The 17,313-nt window shown below is 37.5% G+C and overlaps 1 protein-coding gene across 3 annotated transcripts in view; it reads right to left on the bottom strand.

Moving 5' to 3' along the window:
• Positions 1-17,313, bottom strand: part of LOC139958657 (corticotropin-releasing factor receptor 2-like) — a 186,622-nt gene that overhangs the window by 153,325 nt on the left and 15,984 nt on the right. The gene's annotated exons all lie outside the window — the stretch shown is intronic.

Below are 17,313 nucleotides of genomic sequence, written 5' to 3'. Positions count from 1 at the left end.
TTCAACGCAAAGCGATTCTTTTCACATATCAGTTCATGGAAGCTGCAATTATTATATTATCATTATGTTCTACTAGTCCATAAATTTGTTAGTACAATCATGGAGGTAAAAACCTCCATCATACAATGGTACAATGTCCTTTCTACGCTTCTGTAGCTCCGTAGTTAGCATCCAACATTGATATTTCCGAATTCTACGGTCCAGCAACAATAGGCAGCTAAATTAAAATCTGTATGGAAGCCGTGAACTGCCGCTTCTAAAACTTGTTTACGATCTCGTGAACTTATGTTAAAGTCGGAGGAAACTGAATATAGCAGTTTGTCGATCATTTAACCATGCTTTGACTCAGTGATCATATATAGCAGCTGGAATCTTACAATAAACAATTAAACAATGTGAAGCGTGTCACAGTGACAATAGCATTTGATATTTACATGTTATTCAGTATATCACGCCTTTTTGACAGTAATCACAAACACATTCTTGCTATATTTTTCAGAGACCCACGAGTTATCGTTTTAAAAGGTTTGAAATTTTGACACTCTTCAAAATGCGGCAGTACTTAATTTTTAATTTTATTCAGTTCCATATCAACAGCGTAATGATATAGCTACATTCCATTTTTGACATTCAACATATTAAACATCACTTGTGTATTTAACGTTACTTGATCGAGACGTAGTTTGCAAAAATTTTCAGGAAAATTCGTTTCTTATATATAACTATTGGAGAATAAAACCATTACCTTGATCCGGCACATGCATATGGATTTCGCTGTGTGTACTACGTATTGTAATGTAGGCGCTCTATTTTTGCCTTTATACGGCACTTATGTATGTTTATTTACTATATATATAGCCTATATATATAGCCTATATATATATAGCCTATATATATATAGCCTATATATATATAGCCTATATATATATAGCCTATATATATAGCCTATATATATAGCCTATATATATAGCCTATATATAGCCTATATATATAGCCTATATATATATAGCCTATATATATATATATATATATATATATATATTTATTTATATATATATATATATATTTATATATATATATGAAAATCGTAATGAGTTTGTAAATCAAGAACAGTGAAACAAACTTCCAGCCTCCACCGGGACTCCAACCACGGGCCTCCCGCTCTGTACGCGGACACCCTAACCACTAGGCTATATGGACGCTGATTGTATGTCCAGAGGTTCGAAACCGGTAGGGAAGGTTTATATGTTTGGGGCTTGCTATTCTGGTTTTAAGACTTGCATGTGTCTCAAGCATGAATGTATTACGGTACCCTCACAGGATAATACTTCCGTGTCTCAGGTATGCATTTCTTTAATGGAATTATATAACGGACACAGGACAATCTTAGCTATTATATATTTGCATATAGGTGCGTGATTTTTACAAACACCACACGTGAATATGCCAATTTTTTGGCATAATGCTTATTTTCTCAAGCGATATAAATTATTTTCGACATTTCCGTAAAAACTAAACAGTAGTGAACGTCGTTTACGTATTATACACAGGGACGTAGCTAAGGCCTGATGATTGAGAGTGGGTATGGGGGGGGGGGGAGAGATGTAGTGGCTGAAATTCCAACTGGATGGGATTTGGAGCCAGAAAATTCCGACTGCTGCCTTGTAACCCGCAGCCCCCCCCCCCCCCACACCCTACTCGTCAACGATACAGTCAGTGTCAGTCAGTCAGTCAGACACTCCATCTTTCGCGACTGCACTTTTGTTTTTCGGTACATTTGTACCACTGGCCCTCACTTCACAAATTTATTAATCACTCTGGTTAGCGAGTAAGCAATGAGTATAAGTTATCTGCTTGATAGGCTACATAGACTACCAACTAAAAAAAGCTATGTTAATGTAACAAAGGGGAAAACTTTTCTTTTTCAACAAATTATATTCGACGACATAGTGAACTACCCCAAAATACAGCGCTTTTTCCTAGCGCGCTTAATATTATTTTCTTGGGGGGGGGGGGCTTTTTATCACTCACATGAAAAAAAATAAATTGTTCAATTCATTCCAACTGAGCATTGGGAATGAAGTGAACAGTTAAACATTTTGCAGAAAAATGTTGAGTTGACGAGATACGATAAGTTGCCAATTAAACATTTTGCAGAAAATTTTACAATTGCTCAATTGGGATGAAGTGAACAATTGAACATTTTGCCAAAAACATGTCCAATTAACGAGATAAGATAAGTTGTCAATTGAACATTTTGCAGACAATTTTTCAATTGCTCAGATGGAATGAAGTCAACAAGTGAACAATTTGCAGCAAAATGTCCAATACACGAGATATGATAAGTTGTCAATTAAACATTTTTCAAAAATTGTTCAATTGCTCAGTTTAAGCAAATAAGCAATCCAACATTTTTCTGTTTTTTGGGGGGATAAGATTTTATCTTGTTATTTTAACAATTTACTGAAAAATTTCACTTTATGGGCAAAGTTTTTCTTATGTTGATGGTCATTTTAAGCTTCCGTAGAATAGCATTGAGGGTTTTAATTGTATACGTTGTACAGTAGTTTATTAGGCATCTTTTTTTTAGAGTATTCAAAATCACACGAAGTTTTGTATGGTGGAGTATAAGAACCGCGAGATACAATTTCTTAATATGACAAGGAAAACGTGGTAAATATGACTGATTAAAGGTCAAGTTTGACCGAAAATTGTAGGTCACTCACAAATAGCAAGAATTTATGAAAAATAGAGTTCGACAGTCGGAAAAATTAGAGTGCCACAGTCGGAAATTCCGTACTCATAAGCGTACGTATACAATTTTAATCTAAGGCTGATGAGTACAGTTTCTTCCTCGTTATTATCCCCCACTATAATTTTCAGTTGATATATGTAATCAACATATTATGTTAAATTAAAAGTAAGTATAGGTATCATCAACCTATATATGAAATTGATCGCAGAGTCAATCAGGCGTAATAGATTTAGGGAGGGGAAATTGATTGTGGGGTGAGGGGCTTCGAGTTGAAATACGTATACTCATCAAAAGTAGTCTGTAATGGCCCCAAATTACGGCATGCTGTAATTGCTGGAAGTTTTAAAAAAAGTCCTTTCCTGAAGGTGTTCACTCTCCATATTGTTCGCTGACATTATAAACACACACAACAAGATGATTTCCCAGTTAGGTAAATTTCCTCCAAGGTGGTTAATAGAACAGTTTAAGAATTTTAACATAAGGTGACCATATTTTAATATGTAGCATATATGGGACCAATAAATCATACTTAGTATGATAGTAATATTTAGTAGTGTAGGGTCTACTCGTTCGTATTGGGCTAGTGAAGTTGCATATAACAAGGTTTGAACCTAACTGGAGACCAAAACTTCCCGGTATGTAACACTTTCGAAAAATAAATGAAGAGGCGCGGGAGGGGGGGGGGGGGAGGTCGGTGGTCGGACAGAGGATTCAAGAAAGTATGTAATATATTGGCTTCTTAAATAGTGCAGTTCCTAAAGGGTCTACTCGTTTGTATTGGATTTTAATGCCTTCTAAATCGCTTAATTTTCAAACATTTTCTGTGAAGACTACTATATTTCAGTCATACTTTCCCAAGCGTGGGCCCAATTCCCCTAAGCGTGGGCACAATAAAGTTACTGTCACACATGCATGTTAACCAATATGTATACGTGTATCTATGTATATGTGTCGGGGGGGGGGGGGGGTCGGGTGTCGGAAAGAGGATTCAAGAAACTATGTAATATATAGGCTTCTTCAATAGTGCAGTTCCTAAAGGGTCTACTCGTTTGTATTGGGTTTTAATTCCTTCTTGCTTAATTTTCAAACGGTTTCTGTGAAGACTACTATATTTCAGTGATACTTTCCCAAGCGTGGGCACAATTCTCCTAAGCGTTGGCACAATAAAGTTACTGTCACACATGCATGTTAACCACTGGCGGATCCAGGGCCTTTGTTTGGGAGGGGCCAAAGTGGCATTAGAGTGATATTGGGGAGGGGTCTAAGGGGAGGGGGTGCCCCCTCCCCTTTGGAAAATTTTCTATTGCTGATTGCCCTCAGATGCAATTTGGTGCGACAAAAGTGTACAATGGTGATGTTTATTTACTTCTAAAAAAAAATGTTTCCCAGGTGTAATTTTCTAAAATATTTATAAAACAAAGTTGGGATCATCTTTCTCAAGAAATTTTATTCCTCATAGGTTATAAATTTCTTACAACCAGCCTGTAACTGCAAAATGGTGTTAAACTGTAAATCCTCATGCTCATACATTTATATAGCTCCCAACTCTTGAGAAGGCAAATGCTGGTCCATGCCACGACTCGCCGTCCTGGGGGAGGGGTATAAGGGGAGGGGGTGTCCCCCTCCACTTTTGATTTTTTTTTGGAATCCTGGTGATGCCTACATGTAAAATGGTGGCACTTAGAAAGGCTTTTGTCACCCAAAATTTTCTGAGAGATATGCATTTTTTTGTGTGTAACATCAATAAATTGAATAGTAGGTGATAATTCATTCTTTCCCGTGGCATGAAAATGTTCGCTGCTCGCCCCAATGAAAAGAAATATAGGCTAATTTGAGGTTCAAATGATGCTGTAAAGGAGGTTTTATACTCTATTATGCTAAATGCTAAAGAAATGATGGTTGCTAAGTCAAAATTTGATACAAATTTTTGTATGTATACTTGACAATTACAATGCGGTTTTTTTCGGACGCTTGTGAGGGGCAGCGGGTTTAGGTGTTAGAATGCGGGTCTAATTCTCGCGAATTGCGGGTCAGTTGGGAGCTCTGCATTTAATTTTAAACCAGAAAACGAAAAGGTTTAGACTAGTCTACCACTGCTAATCCTCTCGATTTTTTTAATTTCCAATCATATGATTTAGCGGATGTTCGGAAACACTTTTTGGCTCACCTTTGGGGGGGGGGCCATGGCCCCCTTGGCCCTCCTTGGATCCGCCAGTGATGTTAACCAATATGTATATGGGTATATATGTATATGTGTCGGGGGGGGGGGGTCGGGTGTCGGAAAGAGGATTCAAGAAAGTATATGTAATATATAGGCTTCTTAAATAGTGCAGTTCCTAAAGGGTCTATACTTGTTTGTATTGGGTTTTAATGCCATCTAAATCGCTTAATTTTCGAACAGTTTCTGTGAAGACTACTATATTTCAGTCATACTTTCCCAAGCGTGGGCACAATTCCCCTAAGCGTGGGCACAATAAAGTTACTGTCACACATGCATGTTAACCAATATGTATACATGTGTATACATGTATATGTGCCGGGGGAGGGGGGGGGGGGTCGGGGTGGGCAAGAGGATTCAAGAAAGTATGTAATATATAGGCTTCTTAAATAGTGCAGTTCCTAAAGGGTCTACTCGTTTGTATTGAGTTTTAATGCTTTCTAAATCGCTTAATTTTCGAACAGTTTCTGTGAAGACTACTATATTTCAGTCATACTTTCCCAAGCGTGGGCACAATTCTCCTAAGCGTGGGCACAATAAAGTTACTGTCACACATGCACGTTAACCAATATGTATATGTGTATATATGTATATGTGTCGGGGGGTGGGGGGGGGTCGGGTGTCGGAAAGAGGATTCAAGAAACTATGTAATATATAGGCTTCTTTAATAGTGCAGTTCCTAAAGGGTCTACTCGTTTGTATTGGGTTTTAATTCCTTCTAAATTGCTTAATTTTCAAACGGTTTCTGTGAAGACTACTATATTTCAGTCATACTTTCCCAAGCGTGGGCACAATTCCCCTAAGCGTGGGCACAATAAATTACTGTCACAAATGCATGTTAACCAAAATGTGTATCTATGTATATGTGTCGGTGGGGGGGGGGGGGGTGGGTCGGGGGTCGGACAGAGGATTCAAGAAAGTATGTAATATATAGGCTTCTTCAATAGTGCAGTTCCTAAAGGGTCTACTTGTTTGTTTTGGGTTTTAATGCCATCTAAATCGCTTAATTTTCGAACAGTTTCTGTGAAGACTACTATATATTTCAGTGATACTTTCCCAAGCGTGGGCACAATTCTCCTAAGCGTGGGCACAATAAAGTTACTGTCACACATGCATGTTAACCAATATGTATATGGGTATATATGTATATGTGTCAGGGGGGGGGGGGGGTGGGCCGGGTGTCGGAAAGAGGATTCTAATATAAAGGCTTCTTTAATAGTGCAAAGCATGGGCACAATAAAGTTACTGTCACACATGCATGTTAACCAATATGTATATGTGTAGTGTATGCGGCTGCGTACATTATACATATGTTGTCTATGTATATATGTTAATCGTACATATGTCTGTATCTGAGACTGTATCTGTGGACTGTAATGGTCGCAAATTAAGCTACTTGCAATAATTGCTAGGAATGTTCAAAAAAATACTTTCCTTGGAGGTCTTCGCTCTCCAAATTGGCAGACATTCTTAATGAACACAAAAGATGACTGAATGTCTAGTGAGGTAATTTTTCTTCCAACGAGGTAATATAACCGTTTAAGAATATTGACCAGGGGTGAGGTGACCATTTTTGAATATATGGCATATATGGGCCAATACAGCATACTTTAATCCTTCTACATAACCTATATTAGTTGCATATAACAAGTTTGAACCTAACTGGACACCCAAACTTCTCCCGTAGCAACGTAAACACCTTCGAAAATTAAACGGGTGAGGGGGGGGGGGGGGGGTCGGAGTGTTTGAAAGAGAATATAAGAAAGTATATGATGTATAGGCTTTTGTCTCACTTGCATTTTTTTCATGGGGCCTTCTCGTTTGTACATGATGTAATGCCTTCCAAATTGTTAAATTTAAGAACAGGTTTTATGACAACTAGCCTAATATATTCCAATCATACTTTCCCAAGCGTGGGCACAATTCCCTAAGCGTGGCACAATACGGATCATATGTATATATGTGTGTGTATAGTGTACGCGGCTGCGTGCAGTACACGTTGTATATGTTCATTTTAATCGTTACGTCTGTATCTAGCCGGTAAGCAATAGGCCCTACCTACAAGTTGTTTTTTATTCTATATATTAATCTTCGTGGCATTGTTCCCCTAATTTTGAGGTGAATGTTTGTAAAACGTTTCCATGTTTGAATTCAGAGTTCAATAACATTATCTACAATAGAAAATTGTCAATAGAAATGAACGTGGAACACATTTCTGGCGTCAACATGTGTCATTTATTTACACTTGCTTTCTATCGCTGCAACAGAAACATTTGCAGCAATGAATGAGAGAGGAAAGGGAGAGCAAAATCTTTATTAAGTTGTCGCATTCCTGCAGTAAAGAGTGCACCGTCTTAACTACAAATTTATAAATATATACTTTGTACCTCGTAAAACGTGTTTGGTAAAGTATGTTCTTTACTTTGAATCTTTTACTTGCAATTGTTTAGATTTTACACCCCAATACAAAACCAGTATATCCCGCTCCAAAGGTTTGCTGTTTTGGCCCCTAATATACCAGGTATTCAAATATGGTCACCTTTGATACAAAAAATATATATATTGTATTTGTATTACCACCCTTGAGGAAATTAACATTCAGTCATTTTATGTCTTTAATTTAGAAAGTATGAGAACAATTTGGAAAGTAAAGACCTCCTGGAAGGTAATTTTTGTAAACTTCTGGCAGTTATATATAGCGTGCTATAATTTGTGGCATATGCAGACTACCTTTCATCCATTTAGCCACCGACAAATTGCTCAACGGGCAAGTATTAGCTTTGAAGTTATGTTTTCAGGATCACCGCCCTATAAGTGTGTTATATACACGTGCACATAATGGTAGCAGTGTTATACATATGAGCTGTTAATGTTACCCTAAAACTGTGGCTTTCTAGGCATTAACCCATCATTTCATGCTCACGACCCGACCTATAGCCAGATTGTTTAACAGGTGAGTTACAACTCCCTGATTTAACTAGTAATTGGCTAGGAAGCACATTAACGCAGGAGGATCGCCATCCTTTTGGAAATTTTCCAGTTCATATACTCCCTTAATGGGGTGTATGAGAATGTATAGCAAACGCTGATACGTGTGCGAAAATTATCAAAGGAGAAACAACCTCCCCGTGTGAAAAGAAAACAAAGAACAATAAGAAAGCAGACGTTAATTCAGTAAGAGTATACTATTACTTTCAAACGTAAATAGTATCAGCAGGGAGTTGTTATGCAACTCCCTGGTATTAGTCAGCCATACATTTCGTACGCTATTCGCGGTCACATTATTAACCCTCCTGTTGTCATGTAAGCAGCTTTGACCGCGTTTGAAAACAAGCGCGTTTTTTTCATGCTAGTTTTGCTGTCGTTTGATTGGAGGATGAACAACGACTGTTCAGGGAGGTCCAAAATATCACCTCCCTGATCAACAGATGAGGGTTGTTCATTGCGGTTTCACAAATTCTCTACAACAAACCAATTGCATGCACTGTTCTGTTTGATACAGTATAAGGCAGGCCGTATCGTGTATTTTCATTGTTGTATCTGCATATGCATCAAGAAGCAGATAAACCAAACACGTACCATACTAATCGGACATAAATAATAATAATAATAATAATAATAATAATAATAAATAATAAAAAACGTCAGGCCAACTTACTTTAACACATAAATAGTTATACATAAAAAAGTTAGACAGACAGATGAGGAGACCCGTGTATGTGTCTTCTCATCTGTTTTCTCATGATTCCAGCGGTAGGGATAAGAATATCGATCAGCCATGCCATAGCGCCAAACTTAATTCTTTTTGATGGTGAGCTGTTTGTTGAGGTATTATGATCGAGGACCCGCAACGTGAATTACGTAACTTACCAAAATGAGCAACCACGAGGAACTTTGCTGACACTCTCATATAGAATTAGCTTGAGGAGTTTTGTTGGTTTGACGGCTGCATATTTATATATATATATATTTATATATATATATATATATATATATATATATATATATATATATTTTTATATATATATATATATATATATATATATATATATATATATATATATATATATATATATATATATATATTATAACTGAACAAAGTATGAGAAATACATTGTGAGGTACATATGGTTGTATGTATGTGCAAGCCATGCACATTCACATTGAAAGATATATGCTGTATTAGAACAATATCAGATATTCAAATATGGTCATCTTTGGTCAAATCCTTTAACTTTTTTATATTACCACGTGCACCCTGAAGGAAATTTACCTCACTGGACATTCAGTCATCTTGTATGTCCATTTACTAGAATATCAAGAGAACACTTTGGAAGAGTTAAAAACTTCCCTTTTTGAAAACTTCTAGCAAGTACTTTAGCATGCTATATTTACAGACGAACATATAATGAACCGAACAGGCAGATGATTGTCTCGGTAAAAATTACCCGTCGGTATAAATTAAATGTGACGTATATGGGCGTTGTAATCATACCGTAATCACGTTCTGTGTATTTTTTGAAATTTCCGACGCTTAAGTTAATATTAATCATCTCTTAAATTCCGAATCTTTATTGAGTCAACGTAAGCGATGTTGATGTAATCATGCTGTACTGACACTCGTGGTATGTGTATGCTCTGAAATTTCCGACGCATAAGTGAATCTTAATCTTCCCGTAAATTCCGAATTCAGTGGAGATTACATTCAACGTAAACGCAATGCGTAAGTTGGTGTAATCATGCTGTAATCCCGTGGTGTGCATGCTTCGGAATTTCCGACGTGTATATCCTAAACATGCCGTACTGTGCCTGTTTCAGGTGAACGAAAATAACTTAAACTTGACGTTTAAGGATTTCGTAATCAATACGTAAACGCTGAAATGAACGTATTTGGGTATTTGTAAGTTAATTGTAAATACACAGTAAATTTTTAACTGCACTCGTTTCAGCCAACGTAAATGTTGAAATTTTATTCATGAGATGCAGTCACAGGGTAATATCATTATCGGAAAGATTGACATGAGAATTGTGTCCAGTGTTTTATTTCATGGAACAATCAACGTTAACGTCATACTTAAGTTTGGCGTAAGTTTGTTGTAAACGCGTTGAATCTATGCTCCGAGTTTCCGATGTGTAAGATAATCGTAATCCTGTCGTAAATTTCTTCGTGGCGAGATTAAGGTCAACGTAAACGTGTAGAAGAAATAAGTTTTAATAAATACGAAAGTAATTATTAACTTCCGATATGTAAGTTGTCATAAACGTAACGGAAATCTGTTGTTCCGTGTTTACAATGTTTACGGATGCGTAAACACATCGTAAACGCGTTGTTCCAAAATGTACGGGTTTCCGATGTTTAAGGTGACCGTAAGCAAGACGTAAACATCCAAGGACTGTGCTTACGATAACTTAAATGCGTGTCTTTTTCCCGTGAAAGATGACAAATCAAGTACACATATAAAGTTATATGAAAAAATATATGAAACGTACATTCTTAAGCTGTAAATTCTTGTGGATGGTGTTACTGACTGCAGAACACTTACTAACTGTGTGTACACCTACTGTATACTGTATATAGAGAATTGAAAAATAAACTATACAACCATCCAATTGGTTGTTAATAACGTTTAGTATTTAATCAGCCGTTTCCTTAAACTACGCAATGAGAATATGTAAAGAATAACGTCTAAGGTCATTTGAGCCTAATATAGACCTAGCCATGGTACGAGACACGAATCACTATTATCTTTACCGATTCTACTTATCCGGGTTGCATTTACAAGTTTGTAAATGAAGAATATTATCGTAGAAGTCCGACAAAAATTGTTATACGTTATAAATGAGCACAACTACTAAGTGTGAAGGGGTCAAGCATTGTTTGCTGCAGTTATGGGATATCAAATTGCTTGAAAATCATACTTTGCTGACTTTCATTGTAGAGTGACCAATGGGGTGACATTAAATTTGTTAACAGAGCAAGACAATTTTCACTGATTTTTGGTACTGAGATAAGTCCAACAAGAGAGGGAGCCTTTGGCACGAAAACTTGATCCACTCTCAACCCCATCAGACCCCTTCCATCGAGATGGTATAACCCGTATCGTCATCACGATGTGACGTCAAGTTATAGTATAACGGGTCCCTTGGAAAAGGAATATATACTACACTTGATCATTTAAAGCAGGGGTTCCCTAACTGGGGTGCATGAATTCCCAGGGGGTGCGTGAGTCCATCCCAGGGGGTTCGTGAGGCGTTTCTGAAAGTCAAAACTAGAGTACTTTCTGTTGAGCTAACATCTGATATGTCATAAAATTTAGTAATGTACAAAAGTCGTACCTATCGACAAACTCTTTTCGCGTTCCATACGCATATGTTGCCAAAGTAGTATCGTCCCATGCATGTGATATGATCTTTTAAGCTCTGTTATGCGTACTATAGTATAATAATGACTCAGATCGTGTCTCGAAAAGTTGGGGGTTCGTGGACAACTCTGACATCCACAGGGGGTTCGTAGGGTGATAAAGTTAGGGAAACCCTGATTTAAAGGGATGGTGAGCAATCTACTGTGGCTATATATGATTACTAGATCTTATAACCAAGAAGCCTGGTTTATATACTTTGTCCTTTTGGTTGGTAAACTGAGATGGTCCCTTTAACGTTACGCTGCCTGTTTACAGTTATAACACTGGACAACTAACATCGAAGGCGAATTTGCAGCTATATACTTGCTCACGTAAAACCCTTGAAATCTTAGGAATTCAGCTCATGTAATAGTTGATTCAGTTCAAGTGTGTACTATATACTTTTGACACGGGAAAAGAACCTCACTGGAACATATCACATCAGCATGGGACAAATAAATAAGACCAAATCTAAAACAGGCCTCAAAATTGGACGAAAGAAAAATGTTTTGGAAAAAAGTTTGTGTTTACGATTTTATTTACAGAATTTGCCTGATCATTTTTAACGATATAACGGTATATTATGAAGAACCATTACACTGAAAACTTAAATTGGTTCACCGACTAACAAAACGTTAGTCCATCTGGTGCCTCTCCCGACTAACATAGCCTTAGTCAGTTGCTATACCGACTAATTTATTCCTTAGTCAGTTGGATTTCTTAGTCGGCCATCTTAGTCCGTCAGCTTAGTCGATCAACAATTTTTTAGTCGGTAAATGTTTATTAGTCAGTTACATTAGTTGGTGACATTAGTCGGTCTTTACCAACTAATTTATATGAGCCACCGACTAGTTTATAGCAGGTTTTACATTAGTCAGGATGGTGCCTCTCCCGACTAACCTTTCTTAGTCGGTACCGACTGACTAGTTGCACTGACTAGATTCACTGAAAGAATTAAACCCGACTAGTTTCACTGACTAGTATCACTGAAAGAAAAGAGAGCAGAAGAAACACAAATAATGTGTACGTTTGCAGTATTTATTTCTGATAAAACTTCTGATGTCTACAAAAGGCTGACTTTCGACAGATAGAGAAGAAATCACTGTAAATAAAATCTGAAAATCTGATTTTTTTCCAACAAAGTTAAGACAAGTTAATGGATCAAACATGAATCGCAAAAGTATAGCACTGCACAATAATGCAAAGTTGAGTCTTGGGCAAGGGTTCCTCATGACTTTCGTTTTAAAGTGGTACCCCAAATCGACACCAGTTAAGTCTTCACGAACAAAGAGTGTTTCTCTTAACTACAAATGGCCTCCCACTTGTCTTCAGGAAGCCAAAATCTGCACCATTATTGACCTGTGAACAGAAAATATGATATACGTGTAAGCATAGATACAGATATAGCACATGATAACTCACATTATCATAAACATACATTTACATTAAAATTTTATAACATATTGGGAGGTATACATTTAAATCTAGGTCCCTCAAATTATAAGCCAGGAAGAGCAGCTTTACCAAATTATTATTAGCTTTGCACAGCATAACACCAAGTTATTTCTCAAAGCTTAATAATTATGTTAATCATGTTAATAATAATCCCAATAGACCGGGATCCCAGAGGGTTTGGTTAGCTGGGAAGGTAACCAATTGCCTTGTACATCACAATGTTCACAGTGCATTCCTGTATATGAAACCAGACGACTGGCAAAACCGACTGTGGTGGGTGTGGCTGGGAGAGCAATTTTAAAGTCACCTGATAGCTAACCTAGATCAGTTTTCACGGTAACACATCAAAGTAAGTACAATATGTCAGGTATGGCCCCAAGAGCAACAAATGGCCATTGCCAGTAATTATTGGTGGTGGGGTACCCCTGCCAGTGATCTATAATTGACCCCTCAAGGCTGACCTAGGTCAGCTCATGAGGTAACCACTTGAAACCTACTGGAAAATGTTGGTTAGGGCTTCAGATACAACTGATGGGCATTGCCAGTAATTTTTATTGGTGGGGTACCCCTGCCAGTAGACCCCCAAAATGCCCATCCCCCATTGACCTAGATGAGCTCATGATGTAACCAGTTGAAAACTACTGGAAAATGGTATCACTTCATATGTAAGGGATGGGAATTTCCAGTAATTTATATTGGGGGGGGGGGTACCCCTGCCAGTAGACCCCCAAAATGCCCATTCCCTCATTGACTTAGGTCAGCTCATGAGATAACCAGTTGAAAAATTACTGGAAAATGATAGGTATCACTTCATATGTAAGGGATGGGCATTTCCAGTCATTTACATTGGTGGGGTAACCCTGTCAGTAGACCCCCAAAATGCCCATCCCCCATTGACCTAGATTAGCTCATGAGGTAACCAGTTGAAAACTACTGTAAAATGATTGGCAGGACTCTATATATATATGTAAGGGATGGGCATTTCCAGTAATTTATATTAGTGGGGTACCCCTGCCAGTAGACCCCCAAAAAGCCCCCCCCCCCCCCCCCCCCCTCATTGATCTAGGTCAGCTCATGATTTAACCAGTTGAAAACTACTGGAAAATTATTGACAGGATTCTATATGTAAGGGATGGGCGGACTCTGGCAGTGGTGGCCCACCAATATAAAATACTGGAAATGCCCATCCTTACATATGAAGTGATATCTATCATTTTCCTGTAGGTTTCAACTGGTCAAATCATGAGCTCACCTAGGTCAATGAGGGGATGGGCATATTGGGGGTCTACTAGCAGGGATACCCCACCAATAAAAATTACTGGCAATGCCCATCCCTTGTATCTGAAGTCCTAACCAACATTTTCCAGTAGGTTTCAAGTGGTTACCTCATGAGCTGACCTAGGTCAGCCGTGAGGGGTCAATTATAGATCACTGGCAGGGGTACCCCACCACCAATAATTACTGGCAATGGCCATTTGTTGCTCTTGGGGCCATACCTGACACATTGTTCTTACTTTGATGTGGTTACCATGAAAGCTGCTCTAGGTTAGCTATTAGGTGACTTTAAAATTGCTCTCCCAGCCACATCCACCACAGTCGGTTTGCCAGTCATCAGGTTTCATATACAGGAATGCATTGTGAACATTGTGATGTACCAGGCAATTGGTTACCTTCCCAGCTAACCAAACCCTCTGGACTCCCGCTCTACAGATCAGTGAAAATTTGACCAAACTTATGAAGCTTGCACGAAAATGATATACTAGACTGGTTTTTTTTTTAAAACAGGTTATGAAAAGTATCTTAAATATCATTAAACAGTTGGGTTCAATAGTTAAACTCACTCTTCCATCTTTTTTCTCTATGGTACTTGTTCCTTTGCTTTTTGGACTCTTGGATAAACTCTTTTGTTCTGCGAAGGGTACCAATATATCATCTTAAAACATGTCTTTAAGCCATATATAACACAGTTCTCCTCTTCTGTTGTTGCCTCCACACTGGTGTCGTACATCACAGGAAAGCTCACCCTTGACTTAGATATTTGGCTTTTCAATTCCTGCTGGAAGAAAGAAACAGCAAAGTATTCATCATTTGAAAAAATAAATAAATAAAGTTGTCACCACAAAGTTATGTGAGATTTGCTTCCACTATAGTCTCAAAAAACAATCCCAAAGTTTGAAGCAGACTGTATAAAGCTGAAAATTTGAACGAGAGTGTCATCACCATTGCAACCAGAATCAAATGCCCAGAATACAGAGATAATAGAACATGGGCTAAATCTTTGTTTGTTTTTATGATCTTTAAATATATAAAATTTTAGAAACAGAAATGCACTGAGCCAACTTATTTATAGGCCTAATCGTTTTTAGTTGTTATTTTGCTTGCTCACATAACAAGCCTGTTTAGACCTAGGCTAGAGGAGAATCAGTACTTTGTTACACTAAGTTTGTCTTCGGTCGTTTTGATATAGTCTTACTAGTAGTACTAAAGTATATAATGGACCGGCGAAGACTAGAGAATACCCAGAGTTTTAGCAACTGCGTTAAACTGTATCATTTGATCTATTATTTACGCCAATGAGTTTCATTCAATCTAGGATCAAAAAGAGAAAACTAATTAATCTTAACCTTTAAACTTTGCTACTAAACAGATATGCTTGAATTACAAATAAATGTCAAAAAACATCATAATCTAAGAATCGATGCATATACATATACATAAACAGAATAAGTTGAATTCGCGCAAGTGAACCCTGCACTACATTGGACAGAAAAAAAACGTGCAATTAGACCAAACTAAACATACTAAATTTTCCGTTACTTCTACATAAAATATCAATACAAATACAACAACTTACTCTTTTGGCAGTATACTAAAAGCACATGTTATAATAACTTCAGACTATCAAGCTTTCCTGAGAAAAAACGGTTAATACTTCTTACAGTAAGCAAGTCGACCGTGAAGGAATGTCGCAATTGTTTCCTGGGCGTGACCGGAAATTAAATACTAAAAAATGATAAATGAAAAGATTAAATAGAACTGAAGCGTGCATCCTGACTGCTCGCAACATATAATACCGTTGCCTAGCCAACATAATTTGTTCAGCCTACTGTGACTGTACGTTTGAAGGTCTAGCCTTGCTTATTCAATATCACAAAGCCTACCCATTTAGATTCACATGGGAAATTACAGGAAATCTTTACCAAATGAGTGTAGACTTCAAATAAACTATTGAGCCTTATAGTTCCAGCATTTGTTTGGGAATAAATAAGAAGATTATGTGCCACTGTTCAATCTAGCCCAATACACACATAACACATTGTTAATTGGTGTTTAGGATGCACACTTTAGTGTTGAGAATGCACTGCAGTACCCAGTAGACGCCTATAGGCTACTCACTGTCATTGCACTTGTGTATTGCGAAACGCCAACGTGACAACGGTAGCGTTACACTAACCATAATACAGTACTAGTGCCAGTGGCCTAACAATTAACTTTAATTTTACCTTCAAATTAAAGGAATAACAGGTAGGCCGATGATGCAGTTAATACCTCCATTCTTCTAAAGACCTTCTTGGGTGATTTACGGTTGAAAGTTGCTTAGAGTGATCGTATGAAACTATGCCAAGCCCAGCAAGCTGCCGTTGCCTCTCGGTTTCCAAATTGAAGTGAATCGAATTGGGTTAAAATACATTAGTGTGTCGACACCGACTAAGCTACGATTATGGCGTAAATCGGGTGTCCGTATCGTTCTTAGTCCATGGGTTAAAATACCTTAGTCCGTCGCCACCGACTAAGCTGCGATTATATTTTCCTTAGTCAGTGTAAACTAACTAAGAAGCAGCGATGAAACGAAGATTTTTGCTAGTCCGTGTGCATTGACTAACGTTACAGACTAAGTTAACGTTAGTCCGTGGCAATATTGACTAGTTTATTTTTTCAGTGTAGGCAAATGATGATTGTGGTACGCGAGGCCTGGCTTTGGCATATATTGGGCCCTTTGGTTACTTTTCACGGCTACATTTTCAGTTTCCCACCAAATTTACTTAGGCTCTAGTTACATCTTAATCATCTCAAAAGCTTAGCTACACACTCATTATTTTTCTTGTCTTTTTCTCCTGTTAATAACTACGTTGAAATATTTTTCAGTTTTCATTTATTTTAATTGAAATTCTAGGACTTCTGTTCCCATCTCAGAATATTTGAGGTAATGAAACCCTTGATATTTGAAAATAATCGTCATATGATATCTTTGTCAAAAAGAAAAGGATGAATAAAGGAATACAACATAAAATGCAAGACGTGTTCTTGCATTTAAAAAAATACAACTAACAAGCACTGAGAAATAATTAATACACAAGGCGTGTTAGAAAATTGGCAAGGCACATATATATAACCGTCAATTAAAAAAAAAACCTTGTTTAGTCGAATTTGGAAGGAAATTGGCAAGACGGGGTTGATAAAAGGGAAGGCTGTGCTAAATATTT

The sequence above is a fragment of the Apostichopus japonicus genome, chromosome 18 (genome assembly GCF_037975245.1).
Source record: "Apostichopus japonicus isolate 1M-3 chromosome 18, ASM3797524v1, whole genome shotgun sequence".
Classification (NCBI taxonomy): Eukaryota; Metazoa; Echinodermata; class Holothuroidea; order Aspidochirotida; family Stichopodidae; genus Apostichopus; species Apostichopus japonicus.
Note: the sequence above shows the minus strand (reverse complement) of the source record. Positions and strands in the feature narration are given on the sequence as shown.